At 46.9% G+C, this 21,464-nt stretch overlaps 2 non-coding genes across 2 annotated transcripts; one reads left to right on the forward strand and one right to left on the reverse strand.

The window, feature by feature from the left end:
• Nucleotides 1–244: 244 nt before the first annotated feature.
• Nucleotides 245–317, reverse strand: trnam-cau (transfer RNA methionine (anticodon CAU)). Its single transcript has one exon. It is a non-coding gene; the product is annotated as a tRNA-Met (tRNA).
• Nucleotides 318–14,004: 13,687 nt separating this feature from the next.
• On the forward strand, nt 14,005–14,077 carry trnam-cau (transfer RNA methionine (anticodon CAU)). The gene has a single exon. It is a non-coding gene; the product is annotated as a tRNA-Met (tRNA).
• The last annotated feature ends 7,387 nt before the right edge of the window (nt 14,078–21,464 follow it).

Here is a 21,464-nt window from a genome sequence, read left to right on the forward strand (position 1 = left end):
CGCTGAGCAGGTGAGAGATAGCAAGATGGATTCTTGCATTCTCCACTCACCGTTTGACTTGGGTCAATTGTCCAGAAACAAAAGTGGCGTCAGTTTTCAGCGAGCCCATGGTCCATGTACTTCTTAAGCTTCACTGCGTGCTACGTTACAGAGAGGCCAAGGAGCAGCAAATCTTTTGGTGTGCTGCAGGAAGAAAAAAATATTGATTTTGGTCTTGAGCAAAGATGGAAAAAAAGCTTAATGATGCCTTCTCTGAGGATTGAACTCAGGACTTTCAGATTATGAGACTGACGCGCTGCCTACTGCGCTAAGAAGGCACTTGACGTGTAATGATCCAGGCAGCTCTATCAAGTAGGACAGTTTGCAAGGTGTAAAATCATAAACTAATCGGCAATTTGCAAAAACTCTCCATCCAGGTGGAAATCGAACCAACAATCTTCTGAATTTTGGTCAGACACGTTCCCCATTGCTCGACTGGCCAAAGGTGTGTCGAGTAAGTCGGAGCTCACACGCTCACAGCGCTGCGGGATGAGCAGGTACCGAGTCAGTCTCGGTCATGCCCACGCGAATCCACGAGTCCGGGAGTGTCAAAAGGCACACGGTGAACAATCACCAAAGAGAGAGACCTTTGCTGCTTCCCTTCGATAGCTCAGCTGGTAGTGTGGAAAACTTGTAGAGATTAAAACTTGAAAGCAAAATCACTCTTAAATCGTTGGTTTAATTCTGGCTCAAAATAATGAATGTGCTTTTGGAGTGAGCAGTATTGAGCTCAAGGCCGCTCTCTTAACTTTACAGACTGCTTACTGCTTAAAATGTTGGCACTTGTCCATTCTCAAACCTGAAAGCTTTCTGTGTCTGTCCGAACACGGCTGTTTTGCTCGAGCATTTTCCTCTGCTCACCAGCAGGGAGCGCCTTTGTGCAACAACACGTCAAACCGGACTCACTTTCAGGCAAAAAAGACTTCTGTCAGTCTTTCGGACAGGTCTCTCGCTGCTCAAAGGAGTGCCGTTGAACGGCAATTTTATTTTCAAAATATACTTTATTTCATAATATTTAATGATACATACAGATCAGGGTTGAAGTTCACAATTTCAATTCAAAACAATACAAAACAAATCGTACACACTATGATCCCATTATTTCAATACAATACACAGTACATGTGTCAGAGTACATTCTGTATAATAAAAGGTGGTATGGCTTTACACGGTGCTCTTTCCCCATAGGGCCCTTGCGTAGGCCGCAAAGCGCCTCAGTGCGTCCCGCAGCACGTTCTCCTGGACCTTGGAGTGTGCCAGTCGGCAACACTCGGTCGTGGACAGCTCCTTCAGCTGGAAGACCAGCAGGTTTCGGGCGGGCCAAAGGGCCTCCTTCACCGAGTTGATGGTCTTCCAGTAGCAGTTGATATCTGTCTCGGTGTGCCTCCCGGGGAACAGTCCATAGAGCACAGCGTCCTGTGTTACGGAGGTGTTGGGGATGAACTGGGACAGATACCAACGCATCTCTCCCCACACATTCTGCATGAAGGTCCAGTCCACCAGGAAACAGACGACGGTCCAATTCCCGCAGCCTTGAAGGCAGCTCGAGGTGATGCTGAGATTCCATGTGTGTTGGAAGGACTGCACTGGGAGCGCCCTTCTCACCACCATCCAGGCCACATCCTGGTGCCTGTTGGTCAGTTCTGGCGACGAGACGTTCTGTCAAATGGCATGAACCATCTGGTCAGGGAACTGGTCGATCGGATCCACCCTCTCCTTTTCATGCAGAGCCCCCTGAACGTTCCACTGTCTGACGGCCTTGTGGTCGAAGTGGTTCCAACTCAGGAACTTCTCCACCTGGGACAGGTGGTGGGGGACAGTCCAGCTGAACGGGACCTCCTGTGTCTGCTCGGTTGTCTGGACCCAGTTTTCTCAGTGTATTGTACATGGTGTCCCTGTGGACGCATTCTACTTAGGACATCCAGACAAAGTGGAAGAAAGCTCGGGTGACTGTGGTGACGGAGCTGTGGGGAATGGACCAGACCTGGGCCACATACAACAAGACCCCGAGTACCTCACACTTTATCACCTGGTTCCTGTTGGTTATGGAGAGGGAGCGCCCCCTCCCACCATACCAAGCTTCTGTTTGGCCATGGCGACGCGCTCTTCCCATTTATTGGTGGAGTCCTGGGGCCCCCCGAACCAGATCGCCAACATCTTCAGGTAGTCGGACCTGACGGTGAAAGGAACAAAGGATCGGGTCTCCCACCTGCCACAGAACATGGCCTCACTCTTACTGCAGTTCACTCTGGACCACTCGGCTGGCTTGAAACGATCGCAGATGTCCATCAGTCTTTTGATCGAATGCTGATCGGATCAAAAGACGGTGACGTCATCCATTTACAGGGAGGCCTGAACCTGAGAGCCTCCGTTGCCCGGGATCGTCACCCTACCTGATTACGGTGTCCTTTCTGATGGACGCAGCAAACAGCTCGACCCAACACATGAACAAGACCGCAGAGAGAGGACAACCCAGTCTGACTCCAGATCTGATCGGAAAACTCTCCGACTCCCGCCCATTGATTGGGACTGTACAATGGATGTCCATGTCGAGCAGCCGGATCCAATCGCTGATTCCCTCCCCAAACCCCATTTTGGATAGCACGTTAATCAAGTATGCGTGGGATATTCTGTCGAAGGCCTTCTCCTGGTCCAGGCTGATGAGGCAGCTGTTCACCCCTCTGTCCTGCACGTAGGCGATCGTAATCCTGAGCAGCGCAAGGCTATCAGAGATCTTCCTGCCGGGTACATTACAGGTCTGATCCGGGTGGATCACCCGCTCCAGAACAGATTCGAGCCTGTCGGTGATGGCCTTCTACAGAATCTTGTAGTCAGCATTGAGCAAGGAAATGGGCCGCCAATTTCTGATTTCTTCCCTCTCCCCCTTCTGCTTGTAGATGAGGGTGGTGATGCCTTTCTTCATGGATTCTGACATGCTGTCTGCCAGAAGCATGCCACCGTACACTTCCAGCAGGTCTGAGTCTATCCAGTTCCACAGAGCCGAGTACAAGTAAATGGGTAAACCATCACTCCCGGGAGATCTACTCTTCTCGAAGGAGCAGACGGCCTTTGTTAGCTCGTCCAAGGTCAGTGACCAATCCAGGCTCTCCCGCTCGCTGTCCTCCAAGAGAGAGAGAACAGGAAGGACTGGGAGGCCGTGTTGTCTCTGGGCTTCGCGTCATACTGCCCCGCATAAAATGACTTGCAGATCCCCAGTATGTCGGTCTGTGAAGACGGCACCGAGCCCTCTTCCTCCTTCAGGCTGCTGATCACCAGAGGTCTCTCTGTGCAGCTTATGGAAGAAGAATTGCGAGCACTTCTCGCCCTGCCCCACAGAGCGGATTCTGGACCGAAAGGAGATCGTCGAGGACTCGGAGGCGAAGAGCGAGACTTTCTGGTCCTTCAACTTCCTGAGTTCCTCCCCGACATCGATCCCCATCGACTGCAGCTGAAGCAGATCCTGCATGCTTTTCTGGAGCTGGGACAATTCACTCTGTCTATCTCTCGCCCCTTTAACTGTAGGAGTCACACCGTGAGATCAGAGGGTGAGGCCCCTTTAACTGGAGGTGTCACACCATGAGATCACAGGGTGAGGCCCCTTTAACTGCAGGAGTCACACCGTGAGATCAGAGGGTGAGGCCCCTTTAACTGCAGGAGTCACACCGTGAGATCTGAGGTTAAGGCTCTGTGATTCCAGGTGGCATTTCCTCGCTCGGCTAATTTAAATATATGAGGTGGTGAGAGTGTTGGAGAAATGAAGGCTTGAGATGGCAAAAGCACAGGGTCTCAGCAGTAGTGGGACCAGGACTGTACTTTGTAACTGGTGCAGGGAAACAGCAGTGGGAACGGAAATCACGAAATCACAAGAGACTTAGAGGTCCCTGTATATGGATCATTAAAATATAATGGACCGGTACAGAAAATAATCAAAAAATGCTCATGGTACGCTGGTCTTTATATCTACAGGACTAGAATACAATGGGGTAGAAGTTATGCGACAACTATACAAAGCCCTGTTTAGACCACACTGAGAGTACAGCGTTCAGTTGTGGGTACCACACCTTCGGAAGGACATATTGGCCTTGGAAGTGCAGCGCAGATTTACTAGAATGTTACCTGGACACTCAGGGGGAGAATTGGATAGGACCTGTTTTTGGGCGGGAGGAGCACGATCCGCTATCACCCCGTGCCCAATGGTCCCTGCGCAACCAGGACGAGACTTTCGTCAGGCCTGAGGACTCACTTGCGATCTGCGTTGGAAATTAGTGTTGAACGAGGATTCCATGCAATTCGCACTTTCCACCCGCAGGGGTAACTCCAATCTCTTAAAGGCAGGCTGTCTGTTAGAAATCTCTTAAAGGTAGTTGGTACCTGTTACTTGCTGAATAAAACAGTCTGCTGTCTGCACGGAGTCAGAACGGAGATCAGGCATCACACACGTAAAGCACAGATGCAAGTCCCATCCCTATTTTTACATACTGATGAGTTAATTTAAAATATTGAATAAAGGTTGCACACCACTAAATCCCACATCCTCCAATCTGCATGCCAGACCTCACCAATCCGCCGGTCTGAGAGTCCGTGCACCAAGGTTCTCTGCTGATTCACCAGAGGCCTTGATGCAAGAGGTGGACTGAAGGAGGGACATCCTATATCAGCGGAGGGCAAGATATCCTCCAGACATACATCCAAAAGGTAGTGGGAGGCAATAGGGGATGAGGTCAATGCCAGGCGCACAGCATCATGGACATGGATGCAGTACAGGAAGAAGTTAAATGCTTTGACATGCGTGGTCAAGATGAGTGAGGTCAACTGTCAAGTGGCGTCTCCTACCAACTACACCAATAGCCGCACCCATTGCTCCACGCACTACACACCCCATCACCAACATACCAACAAATTCTTTCCATCGGTACCTAATCCTCTCACCCTTACACATTACCACCGTTGCAAGCCGCCCACTCATAACTCACAGGCCACACATACTTGCAGCTATTCAACCAAGAAAGGAACATCACCCAGACATATCCCGCTTTCTTGCAGGAGAAGCTGGCACATATCAGGAGGCAGCAAGTGGCGGTGGCATTTTGCACCTCGAGCCTTTCTGCCACTCGATCAGATCAGGGTGGATCTGTGACCTAACTCCATATTCCCGCCTTAGCCCCATATCCCTTATTACCATTGGTTCACAGAAATCCATCAATCTCAGATTTAAAATTCTCGATTGAGCTAGCATCAACGGCGATTTGCAGAGGAGCGTTCCAAACTTCTCCCACCCTTTTTGAGTCGAAGCATTTCCTAACTTCACTCCTGCACGTCCTGGCTCTAAATGTTAGACTAAGTCCCCGCGTCCTAGCTGAGGTACTAAATGAGTACTTTGCATCTGTCGTCACAAAGGAAGAAAATGCTGCCGAGTCACAGAAAAAAAGAGGTAGTTGAGATACTGGATAGGCTAAAAATTGACAGAGGAACTACTAGAAAGGCTGGCTGTAATTAAATTAATTAGTCACCCGGTCCGGCTGGGATGCATCGTAGATTGCTGAGGGAAGTAAGGGTGGGAATTGCAGAGGTTCTGGCCATAATCTTCCAATCATCCTTAGATATGGGGGTGGTGCCCGAGGACTGGAGAATTGCAAATGTTACACCCTTATTCAAAAAAGGGTGTGAGGATAAACCTGGCAACTACAGCCCAGTCAGTTTAACATCGGTGGTGGGGAAGCTTTTAGAAACGACAATCCGGGACAAAATTAATCGTCACTTGGACAGGTGTGGATTAATAAAGGAAAGCCAGCACGAATTTGTTAAAGGCAAATCGTGTTTAACTAACTTGACTGAGTTTTTTGATGAGGTAACAGAGGGTTGATGAGGGCAATGCAGTTGATGTGGTAAATATAGACTTTTAAAAGTAGTTTGATAATGTTCCACATAATAGGCTTGTCAGCAGAATTGAAGCCCAAGGAATTAAAGGTGCAGTGGGAGCATGGATATGACATTGGCTCAGTGACAGTAAACAGAGAATAGTAGGGAACGGTTCTTTTTCTGACTGGAGGAAGTGTTCCCCAGGGGTCGGTGCTGGGACCACTGCTTTTCTTGATATATATCAATGACTTGGAATTGGGTGTACAGGGCACAATTTCAAAATTTGCAGATGGCTCAAAAATTGGAAGTGTAGTGAACAGTGAGGAGGATAGTGATAAATTTCAAGAGGACATAGACAGGCTGGTGGAATGGGCGGACACGTGGCAGATGAAATTAACACAGAGACGTGCGAAGTGATATATTTTGGCAGGAAGATGAGAAGCAATACAAACTAAATGGTACAATTCTAAAGGGGATACAGGAACAGAGAGATCTGGGGGTATATGTGAACAAATCTTCGAAGGTTGCTGGATAGTTTGAGAAATCGGTTAAAAAAGCATGTGGCGTCAAGGGCTTTGTGAATACAGACATGGAGTACAAAAGCAAGGAAGTTATGTGGAACCTTTATAAAACACTGGTTCGACCACAACTGGAGCATTGTGTCCAATTCTGGGCACCACACTTTCGGAAGGATGTGAAGAAGATAGAGAGGGTGCAGAAAAGATTTACTACAATGGTTCCAGGGATGAGGGACTTCAGTTACATGGAGAGTCTGGAGAAGCTGAGGTTCTCCTTAGAGCAGAGAAGGTTAAGAGGTGATTTGATAGAAGCGTTCAAAATCATTTCTGGTGATTGGCAAAAAAACAAAAGGCGACATGAGGAAAAACTTTTTTTACGCAGCAATTTTTTATAATCTGGAATGTGCTGCCTGAAAGGGTGGTGGAAGAAGATTCAATCATGGCCTTCAAAAAGGAATTGGATAAATAATTGAAGTGAAAAACTTTGCAGGGCTACGGGGTAGAGCGGGGGATTGGGACTAACTGGATTGCTCTTATAAAGAGCCGGCACGGGCTCGATAGGCCCAATGGCCTCCTCCTGTGCTGTAACCATTCTATGATAACCTGACTTTGAAGTGTAGTCATTCTGGTCATGTTGGAAATGCTGCAGCCAATTTGTACACAGCAAGATCCCACATACTGCAATGGGATGAATGCGCAGAAAATCGGTTTTAGTGATGTTCGTTGAGGGATAAATATTGCCCAGGACACCGGGGAGAACTCGCCTGCACATTTTCGAATATTGCCGTGGGATCTTTTACATCTACCTGGGAAGGCAGATGGGGCTTCAGTTTAACGTCTCCTCTGCAAGGCGGCATCCACAACAGTGTAGCACTTCCTCAATACCACCCCTTCGACAGTACAGCGCTCCTTCACTACTGATCCTCCGACAGTGCAGCACTTCCTCAATGCTACCCCTTCGACAGTACAGCGCTCCTTCACTACTGACTCTCCGACAGTGCAGAACTTCCTCAATACTGCCCCTTCGACAGTACAGTGCTCCCTCAGTACTCACCCTCTGAGAGTGCAGCGTTGCCTAAGTACTGCCCCTCCGGCAGGACAGCACTCCATTACTACTGACCCTCTGACAGTGTAGAACTCCTGCAGTATTGACTCTCTGACAGTGCAGTACTGCGTGCATACAGCTCCTCCGAAAATGCATCCATCCCTTAATACAGACCCTCCGACAGTGCAGCGCTCCTTCAGTATTGACCCTCCGAGAGTGCAGCACTCCATCAGTACTGACACTCCGACAGTGCAATATTCCCTCAGTACTGACCCTCTGTCAGTGCAGCACTTCCTCAGTACTGACCCTTCGACAGTAAAGCACTCCCTCAGTACTGACCATCTGACAGTACAGAGCTCCCTCAGAATGGCACTGCAGTGTCTGCCTGGATTATGTGTTCAAGTCTCTGCAGTTGGATTTGAATTCACAACGTTCTAACTAAGAGGCGAGACTGCTACCACGGAACCAGGTCTGACACCTGAAAGGGGGAGAGGGAGATGGAGGGGCTCAGGTTGGGCTTTCTGGAACGTGGATATGGCTGAAGGTACGGCTGTCAAAAGTAGGGCAAATGGACTGCGGATACACAAGCGACCAGAGGTGGAGGGGCAGAGTATTTGGGAGGGGCTGTCGGACTGGAGGAGGTTACAGAAAGAGGGAGGGGTGAGGCCCTGATGGATTTAAATGTAAGAAAGAATAAAAATAAACTACAAGCTTCGGAGACTAGAATCCAATGCAGGTCAGAAAGGGCTTTGGTGATTGGTGAACCGCTCACCAATCAAAAAGCCAGCGGTTGGGATGGAATCTGTGGCAAGGATGTGGATATTTTGGTGCCAAAGATCATGACTTCCCAATTTTTACCTGGAGGAATTTGTGGCTCATCGAAAGCGGAAAATGGGTCTGACAACACAAAGACATTGGAAGGGTTAAGAGAGGCGGTGGTTTTGTCAGCGTCCATCTGAAAATTGGTCCATGTCTGTGGACTGTGTCACCAAAGGGCTGCATGTGGATGAGGAAGAGGAGGGAGTCAAGGATTGAACCTTTAGAAACATCAGAGATAAAGGTGATAGGGTGGGAAGAGAAGCTTCTCCTGGCTCTGATCAGATAGGTGAGTGGGAACCAAGTGAGGGTCGTCCCAGCAAAAGAGGTCAGTGTCCGATGAATGAGAAAGTGACGGATGAGTTTGATGTCGGTATGGAGATGGAGAGGGATGGGCCATGGACGGTTGTAAACCCAAGGATGAGAATTTTAAATTTAAGTGACATGGAACTTGGAGCCAGTGAGGGTCAGTGAGGCCGAGCAGGACCTGGTGCTGGTTGGACACAGACAATAACGTTTTTGACGAGCTCACGTTTATGGAGGTGGAGGTTGGGTGGCCGGCCAGGAGTGCATTGGAGGAATGGAGTCTGGAGGGGACAGAGGCATTGATGAGGGTTTCATTCGGCAATGGACTGAGGAAGGAATGAAGGCGGTGAGGGAATCAGGGGGCCTTTGTAATGGAGGTCAAATCGGGTCATGAGCACAATTCGGTGTTACACGGGACCAATTTCACTGGAGCCGTTAACCAATGTAGAATAAACGGGTAAACATCTGCAGTAAAATAGCGGAGAGAGGAATGTCAATGGGACACGTTCAGAGTCCGTCCCCTAATATCACCCACATTCATTTCTAGGCTGCAATCCTCAACCGACCCTTTAACTGTCCTCGTCTCAGAGACTCACAATTCATATTTTAACTGGAAACTGCAGGAACAGAGTGAAACGGGTCTGCTTGTGTCCCTGGATTCAGTGCACACTGCGGAGAATCGGTAACATTTATAAATGAATCTCCAGGAATGAACATACATGGCGAATAAAATTAATTGAAAACTGTAAATGGAGCCGCTCATTATTATTGTATCAGTCCAGTATGAGAACTTTATTCCTGAGAGAGGTCTGATTAAGATAATGTTCTCGACTTTGAGATGTTTGTATTATATCCACCATATTATTTACATCGGAGTCAAAGCTTCTGATTTAATCTGTTTGTTCAAGGCACTGTAACTAATAGCAATGATCAGGAGTATAACCGTGTCAGTGGAGAATTATCCCCTGTATAAATCAGGGCTTGTTGGAATGGATCAGCTCAGAGTGCCTGCTGGAGCTGTGGTTTCCAGGCCAACAGAAGTCAGTGCTTCTCACAAAAATGGGACATCATTTAATCAATCAGATAGAACGCATTTATTATCCTGTTCTTGCAGCAGTTGGGATTTTGGGTAAGCCATTATCTCAGCTGTTAATGGTGTAAATCGATGTTAACTCTGCTGCTGTATTTTGCAAATTGTTTTTTTTCACCCCGATTGTTTTACACAGTCACCTTTTCTGTTCTATTGGTTGAGTGGGAGAGACATTACAATTCAAATAACCAAAGGTGTTATTTGAATTGTAATGTCAATTTTTCCCGTGTATTAATAATTATAAATGATTGTTTTCTTTATAAAGCCATGGTCTGTTCTTGAACATTCTTTACGTAAAGAGCTCATCAAGTTAAATGTAAAATTAGACCTCGTGGAGACAAAAAGTCATTGCCCCAAATTAAAGTGCAACATCACTTTGCACCTTTTTGCTCCTCCATCTGTACCATGTGTAACTTTCCCAGTGAGCTGCTGGATTCTGTAATAAATCACAATGTACTCTTACCCCTTCTGCTGTGTTACTAAACTGGACAGGGTCCCTCAGCACTCTCCTGATCTGTTACTGTTACAAATACTGTTATTGTTTCAGATTAAAGAAAAATATGAATAATGGAGAAATAAACAAAATCCCAGCTCAGAACTACATTCAGATTGAATCCAATTTTACTCTGATTTATTTAATAGAAGCAAGAATTGCATTCTCTGCACAAAATGGGTAATTGGACCTTTCCTCCGAATGTCTGCTCTCTCCTTCTCCTCAAGCATTACTTCCAAATAATCAAATGTTAATCCATTATTTTGCAGAAGTTCATGTTTTGAAGTTTAATTCCCTCACTGCACCGCTGTCTTTGTGTTAAACACCAGCTGGTGCCAGTCTCACTCAGTTTGTATCTTTAACTTTATTGTAACAGTGATTTAACAGGAACAGCAAGTGAACCCTTTCCGTCTCTCTGCCCATAACAAGCTCGAACTTGCCCTTCCCTTGCTGCTGCCCATTTTGATTCCGGTTCAATGCGACTATTTTGATTAATCTTCATGACCGCCTTGCCCCTCAGTAGAATGGCCGCCCTACTCCTCGGCAAGATGTCTGCCTTACTGGCGGCCGTTTTGTTTAAGTTTCAGGGCGGCCATTTTGTTTCAGCTTCAGGGCTTCGATTTTGTTTAACATGGTCACCTTGACCGTAATTAAATTCCCACCTTGCCCCCAAGTATGATATCCAACTTGCCCCTCAGTAAGATGGCAGCCGTAGATTCGGCTATTTTGTTTCCTGTCCCAGACTTTGAAGTTGTTGCTCATAGTGTCATAGTGGGTACAACACAGGAGGAGGCCATTCGGCCCACCGTGCCTGCGCTGGCTCTTTGAAAGGGCGATCCCATTTCCCTCTCAGCTGTTTCCCCTCTAATCCTTATCTGGACCATGTTATGGTGGTAATGTGTATATATATATATATATATATATATATATATATACCGGAGGTCTTAGAGGACAGCGAGTGGGAGAGCCTGGATCGGCCACTGACCTAGGACGAGCTGACAAAGGCTGTTCGGTCCTTCCAGAAGAGTAGAACTCCGGGGAGTGATGATTTACCAGTTGTATTGCACTCGGCTCTGTGGGACTGGATAGTCTCAGACCTATTGGATGTGTACGGGGGTATGCTTCTGGCTGGCAGCATGTCAGAGTCCACGAGGAAAGGCGTCATCACCCTCATCTACAAGCAGAAGGGGGAGAGGGAAGAAATCAAAAATTGGTGACCAATTTCCTTGCTAAATGCCAACTGCAAGATTCTGTCGAAGGCCATCGCCAACAGGCTCAAATCTGTTCTGGAGTGGGTGATCCTCCCGGATCAGACCTGTACTGTACCCGGCAGGAAGTTCTCCGATAGCCTTGTGCTGCTCAGGGATACGATCGCCTACGTGCAGGGCAGAGGGGTGAGCACCTGCCTCATCAGCCTGGTCCAAGATAAGGCCTTCGGCAGAATATCCCACGCATACATGATTGACGTGCTATCCAAAATGGGGTTTGGGGAGGGAATCGGAGATTGGATCTGACTGCTGTACGCGGACATCCATAGCGCAGTCCTAATCAATGGACAGGAGTCGGAGAATTTTCCGATCAGATCTGGAATCAGGCAGGGCTGCCCTCTCTCCACGGTCTTGTTCATGTGTTGTGTCGAGCCATTTGCTGCGTCCATCAGAAAGGATACAGGTATCAGGGGGATGACGATCCCAGGCAGTGGAGGCTGTCGGGTTAAGGCTTCCCTTTACATGGATGAAGTCACCGTCTTTTGCACCGATCAGCACTCGGTCCAAAGACTGATGGGCATCTGCAATCGTTTTGAGCAAGCTTCGGGGTCGAGAGTGAACCGCAGTAAGGGTGAGGCCATGTTCTAGGGCAGGTGGGAGACCCAATCCTTTATCCCCTTCATCGTCAGGTCCTGATGGTGTTGGCGATCTTGTTCGAGGGCCCCAGGCCTTCACCAAGAAATGGGAGGAGCGGGTCGCCATGGATAAACAGAAGATTGGTATGTTGGGGGGACGCTCTCTATCCATTACTGGTTGGAACCTGGTGATGAAGTGTGAGGTACTCGCGGTTTTGCTCTACGTGGCCCAGGTCTGGCCCATTCCCCACAGCTCCATCACCACAGTCACCCGAGCTATCTTCCACTTTGTCTGGAGGTCCAAGGTAGAATGTGTCCACAGGGACACCATGTACAAGCCCCGAGACAAAGTGGGGGGGGGGGCGGTGGGGAGGAGCGTCAAAAAATGGTGCCCTGATCCTGATGGCCACTTGTGTGTGGTTGCTTCTGGATGTGTGTAGAGCCCCGGTACGCAAACACCAAGTCCCAATACGGGCTGAGTTTCGACCTGTCAAATACACTGAGAAAACTGGGTCTGGTCATGCTGGCCGTTCCCCACCACTGTCTCAGGTGGAGCAGTTCCTGAGGAGGAACCACTTCCACCACAAGGCCGTCCGACAGTGGTCGTTCTGGGGGTCCTGCAGGAAAAGGAGAGGGTGGATCCGATCGGGCACTTTCCCGCCCAGATGGTTGAAGCCATTTGGCAGAACGTCTCGTCGCCGGAACGGACCAACAGGCACCGGGATGTAGCCTGGATGGTGGTTAAAAGGGCCCTCCCAGTGCAGTCATTCCAACACGCACGGAATCTCAGCAGCACCTCGAGCTGCCTTCAAGGCTGCAACGGGGATGAGACCATCGTCCGTCTCCTGGTGGACTGGACCTTCACGCAGAATGTGTGGAGAGAGATACGTTGGTATCTGTCCCAGTTCATCCCCAACACCTCGGTAACACAGGACGCTGTGCTCTACGGATTGTTCCCCAGGACACACACCGAGACAGATATCAACTGCTGCTGGAAGACCATCAACTCGGTGAAGGAGGCCTTTTGGTCCTCCCGAAACCTGCTGATTTTCAACCTGAGGGAGCTGTCCACGACTGAGTGTTGCCTACTGGCACACTCCAAGGGGAAAGGCTACTGTATGAAGTCATCCCACCCTTTATTATACAGAATGTGTTATAAGATATGTAGTGTGTTTTGTATTGAAATAATGGGATCATTGTGTGTGCGATCTGTTTTGTATTGTTTTGAATTGAAATTGCGACTTTTACACTGAACTGTATGTATCCTTAAATTTTATGAAATGAAGTATATTTTGAAAATGAAAAGAATTGATGCTCAAAGGTAATCCTCTGAGCAGCGAGAGACCTGTCCGACTGACTGAGAGAAGTATTTTTTTTATCTGAAAGTTCGTGCGGTTTGACGTGTTGTTGCTCAAACGCGCTCCCTGCTGGTGAGCAGAGGCAAATGCTCGAGCAAAACAGCTGTGTTCGGACAGACACCGAAAGCATTAAGGTTTGAGAAAGGAAAAGCGCCAACATTTTAAGCAGGAAGCATAGTTAAGAAAGCGGCCTTGAGCTCAATACCGCTGACTCCAAAAGCACGCTCACTATTTTGAGCCGGAGTCAAACCAATGATTTAATAGCGATTTTGCTTTCAAGTTTTTATCTCTACAAGTTTTCCGCACTACCAGCTGAGCGACCGAAGGGAAGCAGCAAAGATTGCTCTCTTTGGTGATTGTTCACTGTGCGCCTTTTGACACTCCCGGACTTGTGGAGTCACGGGTGCATGACCGAGACTGACTCGGTACCTGCTCATACCGTAGCGCTGTGGGCGTGTGAGCTGCTACTTGCTCGGCCAGTGGAGCAATGGGTAACGTGTCTGATCAGGATTCAGAAGTTTGTTGGTTCAATTTCGACCTGGATGGATGGTTTTTGCAAACTGTCGATTAGTTTATGACTTTACAACTTGCAAACTGTCCTATTTGGTAGAGCTGCCTGGCGAGTGCGCTATCAAGTGCCTTCTTAGCGCAGTAGGTAGCGCGTCAGTCTCATAATCTGAAGGTCCTGAGTTCGATCCTCAGAGAAGGCATCACAAAACTTTTATTTCCATCTCTGACCTCATCTTTCCATAACACCAAAATCAAGAATGTTTGCTTCCTGCAGCACACCAAAAGATTTGCTACCCCTTGACCTCTCTGTACCGTAGCACGCAGTGAAGCTTAAGAAGTACATGGACCATGGGCTCGCTGAAAACTGACGCCACTTTTGTTTCTGGACAATTGACCCAAGTCAAAAGGTGAGTGGAGAATGCAAGAATCGATCCTGCTAACTCTCACGTGCTCAGAGAGCACTCGACCGGAATCATAGAATGATTACAGCACGAAAGGAGGCCATTCGACCCATCGAGTCCGCTCCGGCTCCATGCAAGAGCAATCCAGCTAGTTCAACTCCCCCACCCCATCCACGTAGCCCTTCCAATTTTTGCCTTTCCATGATTGAATCACCCCCTCGGGCAGTGCATTCCAGATCCTAACCACACCCTGTGTACAAACGTTTTTCCTCATGTCACCTTTGGTTCTTTTGCCAATCACCTGAAATCTATGCCTTCTGCCCCTTGAACCTTCCGCCAATGGGAACTGTTTCTCTCTACATGTTGTGTCTGGACCCTTCATGGTTTTGAAAATCTCTATCAAATCTCCTCGCAACCCTCTCTGTTCCAAGGCGAACATACCCAGCTTCTCCAGTCTATCCACGTAACTGAAGTCCCTCATCCCTGGAATTATTGTAGTAAATCTCTTCTGCAGCCTCTCTAAGGCCGTCACATCTTTCCTAAAGTGCGGTGCCCAGAAGTGGACACAAAACTCCAGTTATGGCCGAACCAGTGTTTTATAATGGTTCATCATGACTTTCATGCTTTTGTTGTCTATTTTCAAGCCCAGGATCCCATATGCTTTTTAACCGCTTTCTCAACCTGCCCTGCCTCATTCAACAATTTGTGCAAATATACCCCCAAAATCTCTCTGTTCCTGTACCCCTTTTAGAGTTTTGCCCTCTAGTTAATATTGCCTCTCCTCGTTATTCCGACCGAAATGCATCACTTTGCATTTTTCTGCGTTAATTTTCATCTGCCACATGTCCGCCCAATCCACCAGCGTGTCGATATCCTCTTGAAGTATATCACTATCCTCCTCACTGTTTACTACCCTTCCAGGTTTTGTGTCATCTGCAAATTTGGAAATTGTACCCTGTACAAGCCATTAATATATATCAAGACAAGCAATGGTCCTCGCACTGACCCCTGGTGAACACCACTGAACACCTCCCTCCAATCCGAAAAAACAACCGTTCACCACTACTCTATGTTTCCTTTCTCTTAGCTAATTCTGTATCCATGTTTCTACTGCATGTTTATTCCATATTTGAGGTTGTTTCTTGTAAATTGCCCTTCACAGTAGTTGCTTCTCACGCGGCTCCACGACCAGCAGATAAATATTGCCTTGGGTTGGCCGCCTCCATGAATACAATCAATACTTTGCTTCAATCGGTGGTATCGAGCATCAGCAAGTGAGCAACAGCAGAACGGGAAGCCACAGTAATCGTGAATGATGCTGCGAAGAACCCGAGCCTGCGGAAGGCAGACGAGGTCACAGGAAAGGCACAGCGGCCCCGAGCTTGAGGGAGCAGCGAGAGCCCTGTCTGTCTGACTGACTGACTGATGGAAGTCTTTTTTGCCTGCAAGCGGTTTGGAGTTTTGTTACTCAAAGGCACTCCCTGCTGGTGAGCAGAGGCAAATGCTCGATCAAAACAGCCGTGTTCGGGCAGACACAGAAAGCTTTTAGGTTTGACAAAGGAAAAGAGGTTTCCTGTGCCTCTGCACCAACATGTTAAGCTGTCGGCCGCCTGTAAAGTTAAGAGAACGGCCTTGAGTTAATTACTCCAAAAGCACGTTTGTTCCTTCGAACCAGTAACCGAAGGATGACTTTGACCTGTTGCTGTATTACAGTCCTCCGCTACACCAGCTGAGCGATCGAAGGGAAGCAGCAAAACTGCTACTCTTTGGTAATTGTTCACCGTGCACCTTTTGACACTCCCGGACTGGTGTGGGCATGACCGAGACTGACTCGGTACCTGCTCATAGCGCAGCGCTGTGGGAGTGTGAGCTGCTACTTACTGTCTGTAACCTCGGCCGGTGCAATAATGGATAACATGTCTGTTTATAAATAAGCCGATTGTAGAGTTCGCTTCCCGTATGACTCGAAGGTTTCATCGAATTTTTTTTAATTACAAAACATACATCACGACATGAAATTTAAGAATACACAGAGTTAAAACTAGGTTTCACAATTTCGAAGCAATACAATACAATACAGACCGTATCTCATGATATGACCTGTTTCGCAGAAGGGGCCTCACCCTGCGATCTCACGGTGTGACCCGTCCAGTAAAAGGGGCCTCACCCTGTGATCTCACGGTGTCACCCGTCCAGTAAAAGGGGCCTCACCCTGTGATCTCACTGTATGACCCGTCCAGTTAAAGGGGCCTCACCCTGTGATCTCACGGTGTGACCAGTCGAGTTAAAGGGGCCTCAAGCATCATCTTCCGGTCCAGAGTCTGTGGAGCAAGACTAGAAGTGCTCGCACTTCTTCTTCCAGCAGCTGCTCAGAGAGACTTCTGTGATCAGCAGCCTGAAGGAGGAAGAGGGCTCGGTGACTTCTTCACAGACCGACATACTGAGGATCAGCAAATACTTTTATGCCAGACTTGCTGATCTTCAAGGCCACCCCAACTTATATTGTACAGAATGTAATATAAGATATGGACTGAGTCCACCCCACCTTGTTGTACAGAATGTAATATAAGATATGGACTGAGTCCACCTCACCTTGTAATGTACAGAATGTAATGTAAGATATGGACTGAGTCCACCCTACCTTGTATTGTACAGAATGTAATATAAGATAATTACTGAGTCCACCCCACCGTGTACTGTACAGAATGTAATATAAGATATGGACTGAGTCCACCCCACCTTGTATTGTACAGAATGTAATATAAGATATGTACCGAGTCCACCCTACCTTGTATTGTAACGAATGTAATATAAGATATGTACTGAGTCCACCCCACCTTGTAATGTACAGAATGTAATATAAGATATGTACTGAGTCCACCCTACCTTGTATTGTAACGAATGTAATATAAGATATGTACCGAGTCCACCCCACCTTGTATTGTACAGAATATAATATAAGATAATTACTGAGGCCACCCCACCGTGCGCTGCACAGAATATAGAGTCAAAGAGTTACACAGCACGGATAGAGGCCCTTCGGCCCATCGTGTCCGCGCCAGCCATCAGCCCTGTCTACTCTAATCCCATACTCCAGCATTTGGTCCGTAGCCTTGTATGCTATGGCATTTCAAGTGCTCATCCAAATGCTTCTTGAATGTTGTGAGGGTTCCTGCCTCCACAACCCTTTCAGGCAGTGAGTTCCAGACTCCAACCACACTCTGGGTGAAAAAGTTCTTTCTCAAATCCCCTCTAAACCTCCCGCCTTTTACCTTGAATCTATGTCTCCTTGTTATAGAACCCTTAACGAAGGGAAAAAGCTCCTTAGTATCCATCCTATCTGTGCCCCTCATAATTTTGTACACCTCAATCATGTCCACCCTCAGCCTCCTCTGCTCCAAGGAAAACAAACCCAATCTTCCCAGTCTCTCTTCATAGCTGAAGCGCTCCAGCCCTGGTAACATCATGGTGAATCTCCTCTGCACCCTCTCAGATATGTACTGAACCCACCGCATCTTGTGTAGTACAGAATGTAATATAAGATATGTACTGTGCTTTCAGTTAAAATACTGGGATCATGGTGTGTGAGATCTATTTTGCTGGCCCAGGTACAGTGGGCTGAATGGCCTCCTCTTGTGCCGTACCTACTATGAAAATATGAAACTTTGAACAACAAATTCAACGCCATAAACCTGAAACAAAATGGCTGTCAGTAAGGCAGCAATCTTACTGAGGGGCAAGCTGGATATCTTACTAAGGGGCGAGGCGGCCATCTTACTGAGGGGCAAGGCAACCAACTTACCGGCGGGCAAGGGGGCAATGTCAAACAAATTGGCCGCCATGAAGCTGAAACAAAATGGCCGTCCTGATCCTTAAACAAAATGGCCACCAGTAAGGCATTCATCTTTCTGAGGGTCAAGCTTATCGTGAGAGAAACGGAGAGAGTTCGTTTGCTGTTCCTGTTAAATCACTGTTGCAGTATAGTTAAAGATACAAACTGTGTGAGACTGGCACTAGCTGGGGTTTAACACAAAGACAGCGGTGCAGTGAGGGAATCAAAGACCAAAACGTGAACTTCTGCAAAAAATGGATTAACATTTGGTTATTCGGACATAATAGTTACCCAGATGGAAAGACCAGACTTTCGGAGGAAAGGTCCAATTAACCATTTTGTCCAGGAAATGTAATTCTACTTCTATTAAATAAATCAGAGTAAAATTGGACTCAAACTGAATGAAGTTCTGACCTAAAATTTTCTTTATTTCTCCATTATTCATATTTTTCTTTAATCTAAAACAATAACAGTATTTGGAACAGTAACAGAGCAGGAGAGTGCTGCGGGACCCTGTCCAGTTTAGTAACACAGCAGAAGGGGTAAGAGTACATTGTGAATTATTACAGAATCCAGCAGCTCACTGGGAAAGTTACACATGGTCCAGATGGAGGAGCAAAAAGATACAAAGTGATTGTACACTTTAATTTGGGGCAATGACATTTTATCTCCACAAGGTTTAATTTTACATTTAACTTGATGAGCTCTTTTTCGTAAAGAAACTTCAGGCACAAACCATGGCGTTATAAAGAAAACAATCATTTATTATTATTAATACACTGGAAAAATTGACAGTACAATTTAAACATCACCTTGGGTTGATGCCGGATTTAGAATTGCTTTAGTCACAATAAAACAACATATTCTGAATTCGATAAAATGCATAACCGTTTAGAAATCAAATGTCTATCTTAGAATAAACCCACAACGAAAGGTATATCCTGATGGTTGGCTCAAGCTTGGGGGAAGATTGCCGGTATTTTGATGAATAATGTTATTGTGTAGCATGGTTTTCCCTTGTATCCAGGTCATCTGCTTCACAAGCAACCTGTAAACCAGCATCGAGACATCAAGCTGGGAGGGAGCGAGCAATCAGGAAGATTCCAGCTGAGGTGGTGCTGCCAGGAATCGAAAGGTGAGGATGGAGAAGTTATGGTGGATCTGTGTCTCTCTCCACTCAACTTCTGCCCAGCTTTTAAAGACCGTTTCTACACAGAACAACACCTCTGGGACGGTGGCTTCTCAACAACACGTTCCTACAAATACAACCCACGATTGATTGACACTTCACTTGTTTTCTCTCAGTGTTCACAACGTAACCAAGTTAAGTCGGCAGGTCTTCAAACGACCTCTCGCCCTCCTGGATTCGTTCTTGTTGCTATGGTGATCTATCATCGTCTGCGTGATTTTTTACAATGTGTCATTAACAATCTTTTTAACAGTCCTTCCTCCTTTTAATCGTCCTTTTCCTTCAGACATGCTGAAGCCGATTTATTCTCAGGCATTCGTTTATCAGATGAATGTTTACTACACAGAGCAGCTGGGAAACTCCTGCAGTAAGTAATGGTCAGGGTCAGGGACACAAGACTGAGTGACTTTATTGTGCAGCCTGCATGCATCACCTTTAGAAATGTCAAAATTAAAACCACAAGAGTGTCACCCCAGAACAAACATGAACTATCTGACCTGCTTCATCTGCTGCTGTTCTGCTGGTCAGCACTCTCACACACGCCAGGCTGATTACACAGTTTGTTTGGTTATTTAATGCTTTCTGTGTTCTATTCTCACTCCTGTCCCTACACTCCTGTCATTTTATATGTTTGTCCGTCTGTCATTGTGTCTGTTCTCTGTTTATGTCGTTCGTCTCTATTTATTTTCTGTGTGTTTTTCTTTCTTGTTATTTCCACTTCGACTTCCACCACTTTGTAATTAGTTGTCAGTCTCTCGCTCTCTCGTTCCATCCATGTCTGCTCGCTCTCTCATATACATATATATATATATATATATATATATATATATATATATATGTATATATGCTTTCTTTCACATTTTGTTTCTCTCTATTTTTCGCTCCCGTCTTACAAACTCTCCATATTTATCTCCTTCTCTGTGTAACTCTGTCTCCACACCACTTTGTTTCTACATCTCTCACTCACAAACACCCTCTCCCTTTTATGGGAATCTGTTTTCATTTTCTGCGCTATTTAATCATTATATTTATTTTGCCGTGTGTTCTCTCTCTCTGTCCCCTCCTCTCTCCGTCTCTCTCTCCCTCCGCCTCTCTGTCTATCTCACTCTCTGTCCCCTCCTCTTTCCGTCTCTCTGTCCCTCTCTCTCTCTGTCTCTCTCTCTGTCCCCTCCTCTCTCCATCTCTCTCTCCCATTGTCTCTCTCCGTCTCTTTTTCTGTTCTTCTCTCTGTCTCTGTCCCACTATCTCCCTCTCATTATCTTTGTTTCTCTCTTTCTCTCTCTCATCCTTTCCCCGTGTCGCTCTCTGTCTTTCTCTCTGTCTTTCTCGCTCTCACTCCCTGTCTCTCTCTCTCGCACTCCAAAACAAGATCTCGCTCTCTCTCACTCTCTATCGCTGTGTGTTTCTCTCTGTCTCTCTGTCAATCTCTCTCCCTCTCTGTATCTTTCCCTGTCTCAGACTCTCTCCCTCTCCCTCTTTCTCCATCTCTCTGTCTTTCCCTCTCTCGCTCCCCCTCTCCCTCCCTCTCTCTCCCTCTCTCTCCCTCACCATTTATGCGGAGTGCACCCATTCAGATCAGGTCCACAGCAGTCAATTTGATTCCCAGCTTTGCAAATTTTGCTGGACGGCCATTTAGTTGAAGTCCAGCTGAGCTCTTCAGTGCCGCCATTTCGAGCAAAAATGCATGTGTCGCCTACAGAATAAATCCCGCCTCAATAGGTCAGATTATCAGTAAAACATAACATCAGAAGCATATTTCAGATCATTTAAAGGCTCTGTGCTGCTAATAAAAAATGTACTTTCCGTCCCCTGGGAAGTGTAGGGGATGGAGTATGAAATGGGATTTAGTTCTAGTGCTTGAAACCGGTCAGCTCTTTCTATGATTTCATTAATTTAAAAAATAGATTGAGTGGGTATTTCACCGCGTTCTTCAGCTCCTCTCTGAATTTAGTCTGGGTCAGGACATAAATACACGTGTTTGTGCAGGAACTGAGAAGCTGTAGCATTCCTGATGTCTGTTCTGTGACATAACCAGGGTCAGAGGCGGAGTAAAAATACAGAATGGCTGCAATTCGCATATAAATGTAAAATACAACCCGTGTCAGCCACAACAGTATAAAACTGCCCGATATACTGAAGAGTAAAATGATGGATTTCTTTCGGTT

This window comes from Heptranchias perlo, unplaced genomic scaffold, assembly GCF_035084215.1.
Source record: "Heptranchias perlo isolate sHepPer1 unplaced genomic scaffold, sHepPer1.hap1 HAP1_SCAFFOLD_52, whole genome shotgun sequence".
Classification (NCBI taxonomy): domain Eukaryota; kingdom Metazoa; phylum Chordata; class Chondrichthyes; order Hexanchiformes; family Hexanchidae; genus Heptranchias; species Heptranchias perlo.